Source organism: Thermobia domestica, chromosome 10 (genome assembly GCF_964235325.1).
Source record: "Thermobia domestica chromosome 10, izTheDome1.hap1.1, whole genome shotgun sequence".
Lineage (NCBI taxonomy): Eukaryota > Metazoa > Arthropoda > Insecta > Zygentoma > Lepismatidae > Thermobia > Thermobia domestica.
The window spans coordinates 27334213-27349811 of NC_137463.1; positions in this window are offsets into that span (position 1 = coordinate 27334213).

Sequence of the window (15599 nt, forward strand, 5' to 3'; positions counted from 1 at the left end):
ATTAGTTGTTGATTCTAATGCAAACGATGAAATTGGTGTAAGTTAAATTAGCGATTTAGAAGAAACATTAGTGACAGTGAAGAAAAGGAGATACATAGATCAATAATTCAAGGCAGAAATGGATATAGGTGGAACACTATTTGAGAGAACTAGGAATTCAACTTGTAACGCATTACATGAAAGACAGACTTTTGACGACCCTTCCTTCGGACCTATCTAAGATGATCAAAGACATTCTTGGTATAAAAGAAGACACAATAAGAAATCACGTGCTTACACCGAATCAAAGTGGATGCTACGTATGCTTCAGAGCTAGAGGCAAAAAGACCAAATAATTCTGCGCGAAATGTTGTAAGCCGGTTTGTGCTGAACATAATGTAACTGTAGGAGCTTCTTTGTAGCTAAACGGTTAGCGTGCATGCCTTTGGCGTGAGACACGGGGCTTCGATTCTCGGCGGGAGCTCATGTGATTCGGATTCCACATTCGGTCCCGTCTCATATAGCCTCGCTGCTGAAAGGGACGTTAAACTCAAAATCAACTCAACTTAATAAAGTAACTGTTTGCAATCACTGTGTGTAATGAGGATTGAAGAGATTTCCTAATTTTAATCATTAAATATTTACTCTCATAGGCCATTATATCCGTTTATTACATTTGTAGACTGAATTTAAAATCCGTGCTAAGTGTCAAAACGAAAATATTGAGTAAACAGCCCAGATATTACTTCAGAACTGATGGAACATATAGGCACGCGCATTCTTCTGGGGATTATTTTAACTACTTCCACAGTGAATACTAGATAGCCCATTTTTCGCTGGGCAGTGTTAGGCACTTAGGCCACATTTTTACATTAAACCGAACTTTTCCATTTTGGGCACTTAGCACGGATTTTATATTCAGTCGATATTTATATATCACATTTATTTCACAAACCTATAAAACAATGAAAAGACATGTCTGGAGGCAACAGCACCCCATTATGTTTTAACGTGTGTGGTTTTGCATCCCGGGTTAAATTTCATTTCCACATAGATAATACAGACGCAAGAATGAAAAGAACTTAAGCTTATGAATAGGCACCGCGTTATTATTTATATATATAATCCTTGTATCCGAGAACAACTATCAATACCTCAATACAACATATATTTCAAGGAATAAATGGCACAGACCAGTCTTTCCCAATTAATGGTCGGCGGCCCCCTAGGGTTCCATGACACTATTTATTTACCTCTCATAATTTATAAAAGGACGTAAGCCTATATAATTCCATAGACCTTCCTGTGTGCTGTATGCTGGGGTTAATTTTGAGTTTAACGTCGTATTTAGCATCGAGGCTATATGAGACGTGGACTTACTGATTAATGTGGAATGGAACCACATGAGCTCCTGCCGGGAATCGAACCCGGGTAACACACGCCAAAGGCTCGTATGCTGTATGCTTATAATATAAATAAAGCTATGTAATTTAATTATTATTAATATTGTTTCCTAAACTTTTAACTACTATTACCACTACAGATACCAAAATTTGAAGGTATGTTGTCCGTACTTTGCCTGAAATTTAAAAAGGGGGGAAATGAAATCTTCGAGTGTTACGTTCCATAGTTGTGTCGGCTAGGCAAAAGAAGATGGTGATGATGAGAAAATGAATGAGATGGTGGAATAAAGAAAGTGGAAGAAACCGGATAACCCCGAGAAAACCGATGCACAAGCTAGTTGTCCACCACAAAGCGCACTTGGCGCGAGCTAGGATCGAACCAGAGATTAAAAAGGGAAGTCCGCAACTCTGAAGCAATAGGGAACCACTAGTATATAGATATTAATTTAATATTTATGTCCGTAGATTTAGCTTGTAGAACCATAAAGGTATTTCGAACCGGGCACTCCGGGTGGCGCGGCGCGAAGGAAACCTTAATTTCTTGTAAATAATTTATATAAACACCCAAACCTCATTTCATTACTGAACTGCTTACTAAGAACAGTTTTTTGGAATCATGTTGGTCTCCTTGATACGCTACAACTGATTCAGTTACTGTGACATTGCTTCTAGGTATGAAGTTCAAGCGGGATTTTAGTGTAAAATTAGTGTTTTCTGGTGTTTTAAAGAAAAGACAAAAGAATCAAGTGGAAAAGAAATGACAACATAGAGGAAGGTTTATAAAAAAAGAAGAAGAAAAAAGAATCCTTGATTTTTCGTAACCTTTATATATATTTTTTCCGTAACCTTCTAAAACAAACAATGCCTAGGTGACGACTCTGACCCTGAAAATCTAAAGAAGACTCAACTACCAGTTTTTCGCAGTTCCCACGTGTAAAGTTGTAAAATACATGTTATCGCCTTTACTTCCCGTTGTATTAGGTAGCGGCTAAAGGAGTTAAGCCAAGCACAAAACATCCCTCAAAAGACACAGCTCGAACACAATACGAAGGTCTTGGGCAATTACTGTATTCCATTAGCCAGCCATTTTGCTTCTGCTTTTCGTATATGGTGTTTTATAATATTATATCCATCAAGCTTTCCTAGAAGAAGTATTTATCATTAATTTTGTATTTGAGTGTAAGTAATACTACAATGCTGTATTTTAGCAACGTCACTTCTTCCCACACTGACAGACACTATGCTCACCATCCCCCTTCCCCCTCTCAGAGTTAGGAAGAAAATATACTAGTTAAAAAGTATTGCAATAAAAGGACACGCTCTTGAACTTTGCCGTTTTTATCGTATGAGTGGGAAAATGATTATTTCGAAATAGAAGTTATTAATTAGTGTATAATTAGAAAATTGAGTTGAAGTGAGTAATGACTATATGTTAAGAGTGGTTTTTACTTTCTGAAAATTTACACAATTGGGAAAAAAGAGTTCCAAAATTATCATCACCACTAGGGTAAAGGAAATGGTTGATTAATTGAAGTTAATGGTTACGAAAGAATTCTAGTGGAATGAGAATGTGAGAGGAGGATAGGAAAATCTCAATAAAACCCATGGACACGATGATACTCTCCTCAAACTTACATGATCTAGGTTCGAATCCCTTGACCAGACATGACCACGCACGCTCTTGACCAGACATGACCACGCACGCTACCACTTATTTTAAAGAAAATAAATCGCCGTTATTTATCTCATCGAAAAATCTACGATTTAATTTTTAAAAAATAAATCACCGTTATTTATCTCGAAGAAAAAACATTTTAAAAAATAGTTTTCTCGTCTCGTCTCGAAACTTTTATAGAATTCTTGTGTCGTCTCAATTCCCGAAGAATTCTTTATAATCTCGTCTCGATTCTTAAACAATTTTCTCGTCTCGAAATTTTCTCGTCTCGTTTTGTAGATTTATGTATGCCCTGATTTTTCCCCTTAATTTCATCTAGAAATTTTTAGAATCTTTGCGCATCACGAGAGGTCCACGAAGGATGTGATATAACAACATGTCAACCATATTTATTATTGTACTATATTGCGTAATGAAGGAAGGACCATACTCTAGTGGTTAGAGTGTTGGACTCACTTCCGCGTGGTTCCGGGTTCAATTCCCGGCGTGCTTCCCAAATTTCGGCGTCCAGCCAGTGATCGTGAGGTAAAGTGGAGAATCACGTGAATAAAAGACGTGACGACCACTAAGTCTAGAAAGCTCTTGCTTGAAAAGCCTGTTAGAGAATCGGCGACACAATGCGCTAGACACATGCTTATAGCTAGACTGGACGTAATTCAGCCGTTTGCTAACAGATGGTGTTGGAGCGGCTCTGGTACACGAGAAGGATTGTTATGCCAAGTGGTTTGGTTTACATTGTATAATGACGTGTATCAAATAGAACAATATTTGAGATCTAATACCTGGGAGGACTAGTTTTGCTCACGTGAACTATCTCGTCTCGTCTTGATTCTAGGGCCGCGGTGGCTCAGTAGTAGAGTGTTCACCTCTGGTTCATGGGATCCTGGTTCGATCCCAGATCGCGCCAAGTGAGCTTTTTGGTGGACAAACACCGTGTGCGTGGGTTTCCTCGGGGTTCTCCCGTTTCCTCCCACTTTCTTCATTCCACCATTTCATTCATTTCTCATCATCTCCGTCTCCTTTAGCCTAGCCGGCATATCCGTAAAACTCAAAGATTTTATTTCATTTAATTTTGTCTTGATTCTAGTCTAGTCCTTAGGTGTAATTTTGTGCTAACAAAAAAGGACGAAAATAAGAGGGGAACTAGACAGTACAGAAGGGACGGGAAATGTGTGAGAGAAAATTGTTTGATACGGAAAGAGGTGGAAAAATGTAGAAATTTAAAAGTTACATTATGTTGAAATTTGTAGGGATGCGCACGAGACGAATCGAGACAGGATTTTCCTGACAAAATTCGAGTCGAGAAACTTCTCTTCCAATAGTAAAATATACATTTTTCGAGCCGAGACATCACTTTTACAGCACATTTTCGAGACGAGACAGACACAAATCTTGTCTCGTGCGGCGCATCCCTAGAAACTTGCTATAAGGGAATTCGGCTCGGGCTTATTGCTCTTGATAGGACTTGAGCTTATTAACCTCGTTGGGGTTTGTGCTTCACTCAGGTCCAGTCCTACTATTCTTAATAGGATTTGGGGTTTGCGCCTCTCTCATGCCCAGACTCACTACTCTCAATGGGACTCGCGCTCATTAACCTCGTTGGAACTTGCGCTCTCTTAGCCCCAGGCCTAGTACTCTCAGTGGGCCTAGCATTCATTAACCTTGGGGTTTGCGCTTGTCTCACTCAGGCCCGGGCGCACTGCTGTCAAAGGAACTTGAACTCACTAACGTCATTGGGGTTTGCACTCTCTCAAGCCCAGGCCCACTACTCTCTCAATGGAACTCACACTCACTAACCTCGTTGGAACTTGCGCTCTCTCAGACCCAGGCTCACTATTCAACCAATGGGTCTCGCTCTTACTAGCCTCGTTGGCCTTACGATCTCTCGGGACCTGGCTCACTACTCTACCAATAAGGCTCGCGCTCACTAACCTCGTTGAATCTGGTGCCCAAGAAGTTTGGGGGTTTGGGCTTCCCTCAGGTCCGGGCTCACTTCTCTCAATGGGACTCATGCACTTGTCTCACTCAGGCCCGGGCGCACTGCTCTAAATGGGACTTTAACTCACTAAGTCGTTGGAGTGTGCACTCCCTCAAGCCCAGGCTCACTACTCCCTCAATGGGACTGACTCACACTCACTAATCTCGTTGGGAATTGCGCTCTCTCAGACCCAGGCTCACTATTCAACCAATGGGTCTCGTTCTTACTAGCCTCGTTGGCCTTACGATCTCTCGGGACCTGGCTTACTACTCTACCAATAAGGCTCGCGCTCACTAACCTCGTTGAATCTGGTGCCCAAGAAGTTTGGGTGTTTGGGCTTCCCTCAGGTCCGGGCTCACTACTATCAATGGGACTCATGCTCACTAATCACGTTGGGACTTAAGTTTTGCCAGACCCAAGCCCAATAATATTGTTTACTAATCTCGTTGGGGCTTGAGCTTGCTCAGACTCCCCTACATGTTGGCTGCCAAGGCCAAATTGTGTGAAGCACATCGAGGGGCCAAGTACATTACTGTACATAAAAGATGTCTCAAACACAAATTATAATGCCTTACTTTCTTCTTCTTTAATTTCTTAAAATTCAACCAATATCAACTAACTAACTTACCATACAAATGCATAAATAGTTGTTTTGAAAATAAACATAATGAACTCACTATAAACAATAAGAAAGCAATTTTTTAATAACAACAATGCTAGGGACAATTTCACGCCATTGTTGTCAGCACGTGGTGCTCTCTGGCCAGGGCGCCGATTCTGGAGGGGCGAGGGGGCCCGCCCCCCCATAGCTCATGTGGGCCCCAATTGTATTTGTGAATATACAATATTTGGCATAATTTGAGTGCAATTTGTCTTAAAATCTTCATATATATACCTTCTGCATCTGAATGGGCCCCCCAAATTTATAGAGAAATCGGCGCCCTTGCTCTCTGGTCCCGGGCCACAAATACAGTGTAACATTCTGAGGCCAAAGATTATTTTTGATCGGAGAAACAAATAGTGAGTGAAACATCCGTGCGGGTATCGCGGCCTGAAGCAGTAGCTGAAGTGATTCCCAAAAGTGGGTATCACCAGAGGCGGTCTGGAAGTACAAGGGTCCACCCGGAGAATGATGCTTAAGGGCCTTGATGAATACCGAGTTGGTCTGGAGTCTGGACTGCCCTTTTAGGAATAAACTCTTAGTTTAGGATGACTGAAACCCCCTCGCCTACGAAATGTAAAGTTGTGTATGCGTATCTATAGCCAAGTATTATTTCACTTTCTTTATTTTCTACAGTTTGAAAATCTTTGCAACGAATCGTACATGTGCCTTCAAAGCAGCTACTGTTTATGTCGAAAGAGATCTGAATAAATAAGAAGAGAAAGAACAATGATTAATTGGAATATCTTTCCGTGACCTGTTTGCTTTGGGGGCCCCTTCGTATTAAAGACACATATGACCTGTGTAACCCATACATTTCCCTAGAATGAATTATTCCACATAACACACGACAAACACAATTCAAATTATATTGTTTTTAATGTTAGGCCTACTATTCATTGTGTAACTAAGATCGCATTCCCCCAATCCCCCGCAATATTCGCAAATGGGCCCCTGTCAATATTCGTGCAATATTATTAAATATACCGAAAATTAAAAACCACCTTTTGCTATCCCCCTTCCTCTTTATCGACTCAATCTTTAAAAAACCTATGATTGCATCAGCAATGGAGACTTCTACCTGAGTTTTGGAAACAACTAAAAAATAAATTAATTAATTAATTAATTAATAAAAATCCTAAGTTAAAAAATAAAGATTTGCAAGAAAAAGTGATGCGTTTTCATTCGAGTTCACTACTTCCCGTGTACTTCATATATACGATAAAAAGAAATTACCCCAATCTAATGTTCTGTTAATTCCCATAGCTTTGTAATGTCTTTGTCACTCTTGGATAAGAACATGGAGATTATTCCATGAAAATCCTCCTATAGTAAGGGAACCGCGTTAGATATGGAGTTGCAAATGCGAGTTGTGGCGTTGGAAAGAAGAGAGTCCTCTGAGAACAGCGGTGATGTTACAAATCAGTCCTGTGGCCCGAAACCTAAGAATTCGGGCCCCACATGATTGGACTCAGGTTCCTTCTTTTCAATATCAAATATATTGCGCTGTCCCTTACTGACATGCAGCATCACAGTATTGTCTTGTAATGTCCAGTTGAATAGCATTCAGGCAGGATAATAAGGAAACTTACTTTTGTGAGCAAAACGCATGGAGTATACGGCATGAAAATCTTTTGAGGCCCGATTTCTTGGGCTTCGGACCCCGGGCCAGATTTACGACGTCACAGGTAAGGGAAAACCGGTCCTTTCCAGTGCAACCACCCACGTCAAAAACTCCATGCTTCATTGGTGAATAGAAGGGACCTGACTCTATACTTTCTGGGCCCGGTATCTGGGGACATCAAGCCCAATACTCATTTGTGACATCACCGTTGTGCTTAGGGGACTACAACCTTTTCATTGCCAACTCCCACGTCCAAGAACTATATATTTCATTGGTGAATAGAAGGGACCCAAGCTCGAAACTTTGAGGCCCGATCTCTGGGGCTTCGGGCCCGTTTTCTGACATCACCGCTCTTCTCAGGGGACCATTGTTTATCGGCACTACTCACGTCCAACAACTCCCATGTCTAACACGGTTTCCTTACCGTAGGATAATAAGCTCAATGCTCTTATATTTTCTCGATTGCACATCACATTATTAAATACATAAATTACGGACGAGTTCGAGTTAATAACTTACATGTATTTTTGAGATTTGTTTTTCTTATCTTATTGATTTTTCAACAAACAAGGTGATGGGTTGGGCAGGTACCCCCTTTCTCTAGTGCCCCCCTTCCCTAGCACTGCAGGCCCGTTTGTTAGACCACTGGTTACTATGAATGAGAGCGTTGTTTTGAATTAGTTATAACTAATTGTGCAATATCTTACGTGATTTTGCAGAGGACAGGGCCCACCCGGAAATTTCCGGTATCCGGACGGCCCAGTCCGCCTCTGGGTATCACGGCTCCACGCGTGACGTTCACTGAGACCCGTTTTTGGGTCTCATGGCAGCCAAACGTATTTAGGCTCAAGCTCACTATTTTTGGTGGGGTTCGGGTTTACAACTATCAATGGGGCTTGTGGTTATTCTAGGTCGAACTGACTAAATTCGTCTGAATTCGGGCTCGCATTCAGTAACATCGCTGTGATTCGCGGTCATTCGGGTTAGCACACACAAATATCAACGAGGCTTGGTACACTAAGTAAGTCTTGCATTCAATTATTTAGCCCTAGCACGGTTGAACACGAGTTTGGACATTTCAGATACTATCACGTTGACGTTGGCATGTTCGTGGAAATGTTGGCAATGATGCGTGAACGTCAAAGGGGGAAGGGACAGTTCTGGTTTGACTAGACGACTACCATTTTGTTTTATTAATATTATATATTTGTGAATATATCGGTCACCTTGCGAACATTTCAAATACATCAACCTCTCTACATTTAAAATGCTGAAAAATCAATGCGAAATTGTATAATCGTTCGTTGCCTTTGGTCAAAAACTTTTATAGCTGCCAGCTACTTATCTATGAAAATTAAAAGTATAGAGAATTTATTAACGTCAAACTCAGTGGCAATCACACTTCTAGTCATTGCATATGCATACAAAAAATACACTGCATTATCACTGAATTTCTTTTATATTCCAAACTGAAAACATTGTATCCAGTATCGTGCGTACGCCAAAGTTCAACGGCTAGTTTATACATGCACTAAAGTGTGTATGACCCTTCGTTACCTTGAGCAGATGATATTTTAAAACAACATTTTTTTTTTCAATCTTTAATATTAATTAATTCTAAGTAAACATTTTGAATATCATAAAGATCAAAAATAAATAAATTAAAATTCAAACCAAAAAGGAGAAACAAGTGAACGAAAAAAAGGAAGTTCTAAATTTGTTGTATTTCAATATCTTAATTTTTAGTTTCCTTTCGAATTTTAAATTAATGAAATCACACATGGTGAAACATTTTCTTAATTTGGAATTTGAAGTCGCTCACATCTGAATTTAGAAAGCTAGTGTCCTCTAAATATATAAGTGTATATAAATATATCATATATGTACTGTCGAGGAAACTTACAAATATTAATCGATAAATAAACCAGTCCATTATCCAACTGTTTGACTGCAGAACGAAGAAGGGGTACCGAGAGTGGTACTAGTCTTCCTCAGCTTTTTTGCAAACGTGTTTGAACGTGTGTTTTCATCTTTCAATTGGAAGAATACAGGGCTAATGTAAATGGAGGAAATGTAATGATTAGTCTTTATTTTGCTGATGACAGTGTTTCACAACACAGAACTATAGGATATACAGGGAATAAGATAAGAAAATTGGGTTGAGTATGGGTGTGGAGAAAATGAAGGTGATGTTTAACAATTTCATCAAAGCGAGTCAAGGATTGAAGTTGGAAGTACGGAATTAGAAGTGAATACCTTTGCCTGCCCGAGACACAAAATATATAGATCGTTATCAAAATAATGGAACACGCGACGTACTGTGAAGCGGTAATACTTTAGATGTACGTGCAGCGCTTGGCCGTTCTTGATGGTGTATTAGATAATGATCTATGAGGAAGAACCACAAACTAAGATTACAAGGCCGATATTTTCGGAGTTTCGTCTGTTAGAGGGGAATGGGGAGCGTGCGGTAATTTTAATACATGGAGTTGGCAACTGTGCAAAGTTTCAGCCAACCGCCACCTACGGCGCTAGCTGTAGGTAAACACAAATGGCGACTCGTTTGGAAAAGTGATCTCGCGTAAAAGTCCGTCCAGTTATTCGATTTCTGTGGGCGAAACATGTAACCGCAGCCGAAATTCACCGACAGCTGGTAAATTACCGCGGCCGAAATTACGGAGAGACTGTAATGTCTCGTCATCATGACGCAAAATGGTGTCGAAAGTTTGTGGCTGGTAGAGAAAACGTCACCGACGAGGACCGTAGTGGCCATCCCAGCACGGCATCAACAGATTTGAACACATCTTGCGTGGAGGAGCTAATTCAGTGCAATAGGAGGATCACGTTACATCATCTGATGGCTGGGAAAGCATCTAGGAGGCCGTCGCTTCGCTTCAGACGATAAGGTGAAACAGTGTGACAACGTGGCTGAACACGCAAGGACAGGATTTTTACCAGAAGGACATTTTCAAACTCATCCCACGATGCGGCAAGTTTCTCTACTGATATGGGGACTGTGTCGAAAAAAACATAATGCATGTGCTATCTGTTGGCGGTATTGGTTGTATGAAATAATATATACACTCTTTACTGCAGGTTTGTGACCTTACTTTTTGATCATACTTTGTACAATGCATCAAATAAGGTATAACTGAGGAGTTTGTTAAAGCGGTTAAATGGTGCTAAAACGAAATGAGAGATCTCGCTGAGTTTCAAAGAAGCAAAATTATAGGTTCACGGTTGTTTAGAGAAAGTGTTTCTAAAGTGGCCAGTGAGTTAAATATACCTCGAGGAAGGTGATGACGGCCTACAGAAATCATGGCAAAACAATAGTGGCCTACAATATTAGTGAACCGAAGAGAAGCCTCAGTAATGGGGCTCACCGAGAATTGAAGAGGATTGCCACCAGGCATCGTAGAGAGAATGAGACATAAGTGACATCGGAACCAAATCAACACCAGGAACTATCTGTTGCGATAATCACAATCTGACGCGAAAGTGACTTCGGAATTCAGTCAACACCTAGAATTGTCTGTTGCGATAGTCACGGGCCGACGCGAGTCATATAAATGAACATCCACGTTTGAGTTGCAATTTTCAAACCGCTAATCACTGGCAACAACACTGAAAAAAAAACGTATATGGACTACGCAAAAATGCATGTTACATTCGTAAATCCTGTAGTTTATGTACTTAACGTAGAACCGTATGTAATATCCTGTAGGAAACATATAACTGAAAACGTATGTTTTATACGTAGTTTCCATGTAAGTGTTCCGTATATACGTACTTACATATGGAAAAATCAATTGTATATAGACAATCAGAATCTCAAATACAGAGGGACGTATATAACATATAGCTGACGTACATAATATACGGAAGACTGTTAGATGTCAGACATCCTGCAGCAACATAAGCGAGAAAACGTACAGTGTGTACCATATGTATAACGTATGCTCCGTACGGATTTCCGTAGTAAAAAATATGGAATTTGTATATTTGTACAATTTACCGCTGTCCGGATAACGAATTTTTCTCAGTGAACGCTTTAATGCAACGAAAATGATGCTGATAACATATAAAGTGGCTTACCGATCGTTGGAAGTGGTAATAAGGTACGATGAGTCCTCTTTCATCTTATTTCGAAGAAAAGGCGAACATTGAAAAAGCTTATGCTCTAATCTATGTTGATATTTCGTGGGTCCTCACGAGGATAATTACGTGGTCATGTGCATCTTACAATCCAGATGTTACTTCCAAACAAAGACGGAATTTTCCAACATGACAATGCACCAATTCACACAGTTGGAACTGTTGAGGTGTGGTTTAATAAGCACCAAGATGAGCTGGAACACCTCTTTTGGACTTCCCAATTCCTAGACCTGAACATTGTCGAATCCTTGTAGTCACTTATAGAGCTCACATTCCGAAGGAGATATCCTTCTCCGTCGTCGTTGATGGGACTGATTGGTTTCTTTATTGAACCATTTATTACTAACATGCCTCCATTCCACTACGAATGAAAAGTTGTTCTACGAGCTAACAGTGGCCTCTCCGCATATTAATAAGGTAAGTTGCATTTTCTTTAATGTTTCTGTTATTTTAATAAAAAGAAAAAAACTAGCTGAACCTGTGCTGTCTACTCAGCGCATCGTTCTGTTATGACAGGGATCGTAGAGCGAATGAGGCATAAGTGACTTAGAAACCAAATCAACACCAGAAACTATCTGTTGCGATAATCACAATCTAACGCGAAAGACCATGCCATAAATCTCCTTCCCACTTGTGCATGTCTCCTCACTCACACAAGTAAAGGACAGGAGACACAAAAGAAGTGAAGTGTTATGTATAAATGTTGGAGTGAGTATGTAGAAAATTTGTAGAAGCAACACGATATCAAGTAGAAATATTTTTTCTAATAAATCCATATCCGTCCGAGAACGCTTCATTGCATCTCTTGAGGCCTTTGAAGTTGCCAGCATGCAATACGTTTTGCCATTCAAATTTAAGGAAAGCGCCTGCAATGTCCATCAACTCGCGATACGTCACTTCTCTACTGGTTGCCTAACACTGTAGTTTCGGTCTGCAACAATGTTAATCTTATGGGCTCAAAGGGGCTCTTAAAATGTTGAATAGAACAATAACGACACGGTTTTTAATAATTTGAATGAGAAGTGGACAATCTACACAAAATTTGGAATCTACCAGCGGAAATAGCTTGTGGTTTTCGAGATCTCATTATCAAAAGATTGGAGACAAACATATAAACGCAGCATTTTAATATACGATATGATCTAGATCTCTAGATCTCGTATGATCTAGATCTCGTATAGATATTAGAGAAGAAAATAGACAGAAACCTAGACTGAAGTACATTCAAAAAGAACAGCTTCACATTGAAAAGTTAGATGCCAATGTGTATACAAAATGTCTAACATTTGCAGTAAGAGTATTCTAACATGTTTTAACTATAGATCGAAGACGTTCAGACAGTTCACAATGAAGCAACAATATTTTTAGATATCTGGGTACCGTACAGCTATAGCTCAGGGTCGACCATAGGCAATTTGGCTCTCTGTGCAATGGCATCATGATTTGCTGCCACCTTTCTCCAGAAAGACTAAATCTTAAAAACCCGATTTTAAGTATACTGCCCCAAACCCCATCGTGAACAATGAAGGAGATGGAAAGAACACTAACACTCAGAAAGGTATAAACATTACAAATACAATATCGTTGTGTCTATTATTTATTTAAATAATAATCTATTATGTTAGTGAAAGATAAAGCAAACAAACATGTGCAGAGGTAAGATGATAATCATTTCTATAGTATTCAATATAGAGCTTCAATCTCAATGTATCAGTTTGCAATTCCAGTGCAACTATTTTTTTATCTTTATTCCTTGATTTTTTCTTCTACATCTGTAATTAAAAAAAAAAAACTTGTTTTCACCTTCAATGATAAGGAACTTATTTGTGACAAAGACAAGACTACTTTTCATATCAAAACTATGATAACTAAGTGGAACAGGTGTTGGCTACTGTTCAGGAATTGAGTTCTTGTATTTGACAACAATCAAGCAATTCCTGCTGGGATTTGTTCGATCATTTGCTTTAGCACTGTGCATGTGCCCTTACACTAATTTGACCTAAACATGATTTATGAATGTTGTATTTAAATAGAAGGTCAGCTTAGTAAATTTAACTACCATCATCATAAAGTCTGTTTCCAACAAGAAATATTTATTTTAAATAATATAATTATGACAGATTTTGTCACTCCAATCAAATGCATGTGTTGTACGTATGGTAGAGCCAGCTCTGGCCTAGCTATGGAGTGAAAGATTTCGTTGTTAGTAAAGCATATCTCGAAAATTGTTGCAGGGTGGCCCGGGGATAAATTTTTCCCGGGGACATGTCTCCTATCGTCCTCAATGTGGATTTCCAATATTCTCACAGTATCCCCTTTCACCCTCAGTATATTACATCCTCTCCCCGGAAGAAAGCTTCTAAAATCATTACTTGGCTATTTCCTTTATGAACAAAGAAGACATTTTCTTCTGTCATTATTGATACCTTCGGAGATGTCAGATTGTCTATTCCATAACTCAGCACTTTTATAATTTGTATAGATCTACTGGGATCTTTAAGTTTTACGTCCCACGATTATGCCGGATAGGCTTAAGGAGACGATGATAATGAGAAATGAAGAAAGTGGGAGGAAACGAAAGAACCCCGAGAAAACTCACGCACACGATGTTTGTCCACTACAAGACTCATTTGGTGCGAGCTGGGATCGAACCAAAGACCTCATGCATCACAGGTGAACCCTCTACCACTGAGCCACTGGGGCTCCTCTACTGAATATACTTCTGGCCTTATAAGGACCATTTATATTGATACGTCTTTATAACTTTTAAACTAATAAACAAAAAAATATTGATATTTTTTTACCATGCAGATATTGACAGGGGGACATTGTCCGATATACTCTGTAATTCCACCAGGTTAACAATGTTACCAACCCTACATAAAGTTATATTTTTTCAAACAGCACTAGAGCTTGCTGTGATTATACCTAGCAAAATGTTATAGAGGCAAAAAAAAATAGAAAAGTTTTTAAAAGTTTCCATAATTATGTCATTTTGGCAATATTTCAAATTTAACCATATTTTCCATATCTCCAGAGTGGTTTGAGATATCAAATTGCTATAAACGGCATTGTGATCTCTATGGCTATTGAGAAACATCTACAGAATTGGATGTTATACTTATCTATACATTTTTTCGAGATAAAGTCCTTTGAAAAAGTAATACTTAAAATTCCTTGTAACTTTGTTTCAACTTTTGTGAAATACGCCATATGATGACCGTAGTTTTCGACGCTAAGTGTTGTTAATGCAATAGAACCTTCCAAAATTTGTGTTTTTCAATGTTTCCGACGCTGTAGTGTCCGTAGTTTGCAGCACTGCACAGTATTGCAGATTTCGTCTAATATATAGATTTGAAATATGTAATAACCTGACGTAATGACGTTCGGCAGTAATGTATCATACATCTACAGTAGATTATAGTAAATATCCATCCATAACGAGGTTGTCGACTGCGCAAGCTCGGATAAAGCTCAATCAAACAACACACCAACAAGGGCGCCCATCAGGGTGGCGAGGTGGGGCGCTCGCCCCCCTAAGAGGAACTTGTACTTGGGAATATGGAAAACCTAATAGAATTTTTACATTAGTTACAGCAAAATTTGAAACTATATTTGAAACGTTGCTTATACTTGCCCCCCCCCTTGGAAACCACAACATGGGCGCCCTTGCACACCAATGCTTTATGAACATTCAGGTATCTGCGAGTCTAGATCGGAAACCATTGTTATCTATGCGCTTACAGGTATTATGTGAAGCTACATTTTTATCAGTGTTTTACAACATACTATTATTACTGTTACTGCAAATACTACTACACGAGCGTTCTCGGAATCGATTCCCGGTGGGGGCACTCGGTTGTAAAATTGTAAAAGCTTTTACAGGCTAGCCATCCTGAGTGAAGTTTTCTGGGTTTTCCTCATTCACACCAGGCAAATGCCGGGGTCGTACCTAACAGTAGATATCCCCTCCTTCATAAGCGTGGGAAAATTTTGGCGATATCATTTCCTGGAATTGGGAGGCAAGTTTCGACAAGCCTTTGGTTGCTATGTTCATAGCCTTTTACGGGTAGTACAGAAGCGCGTGGGAAAATTTTGGTTTATCTGAACCCCTATGAGAACAG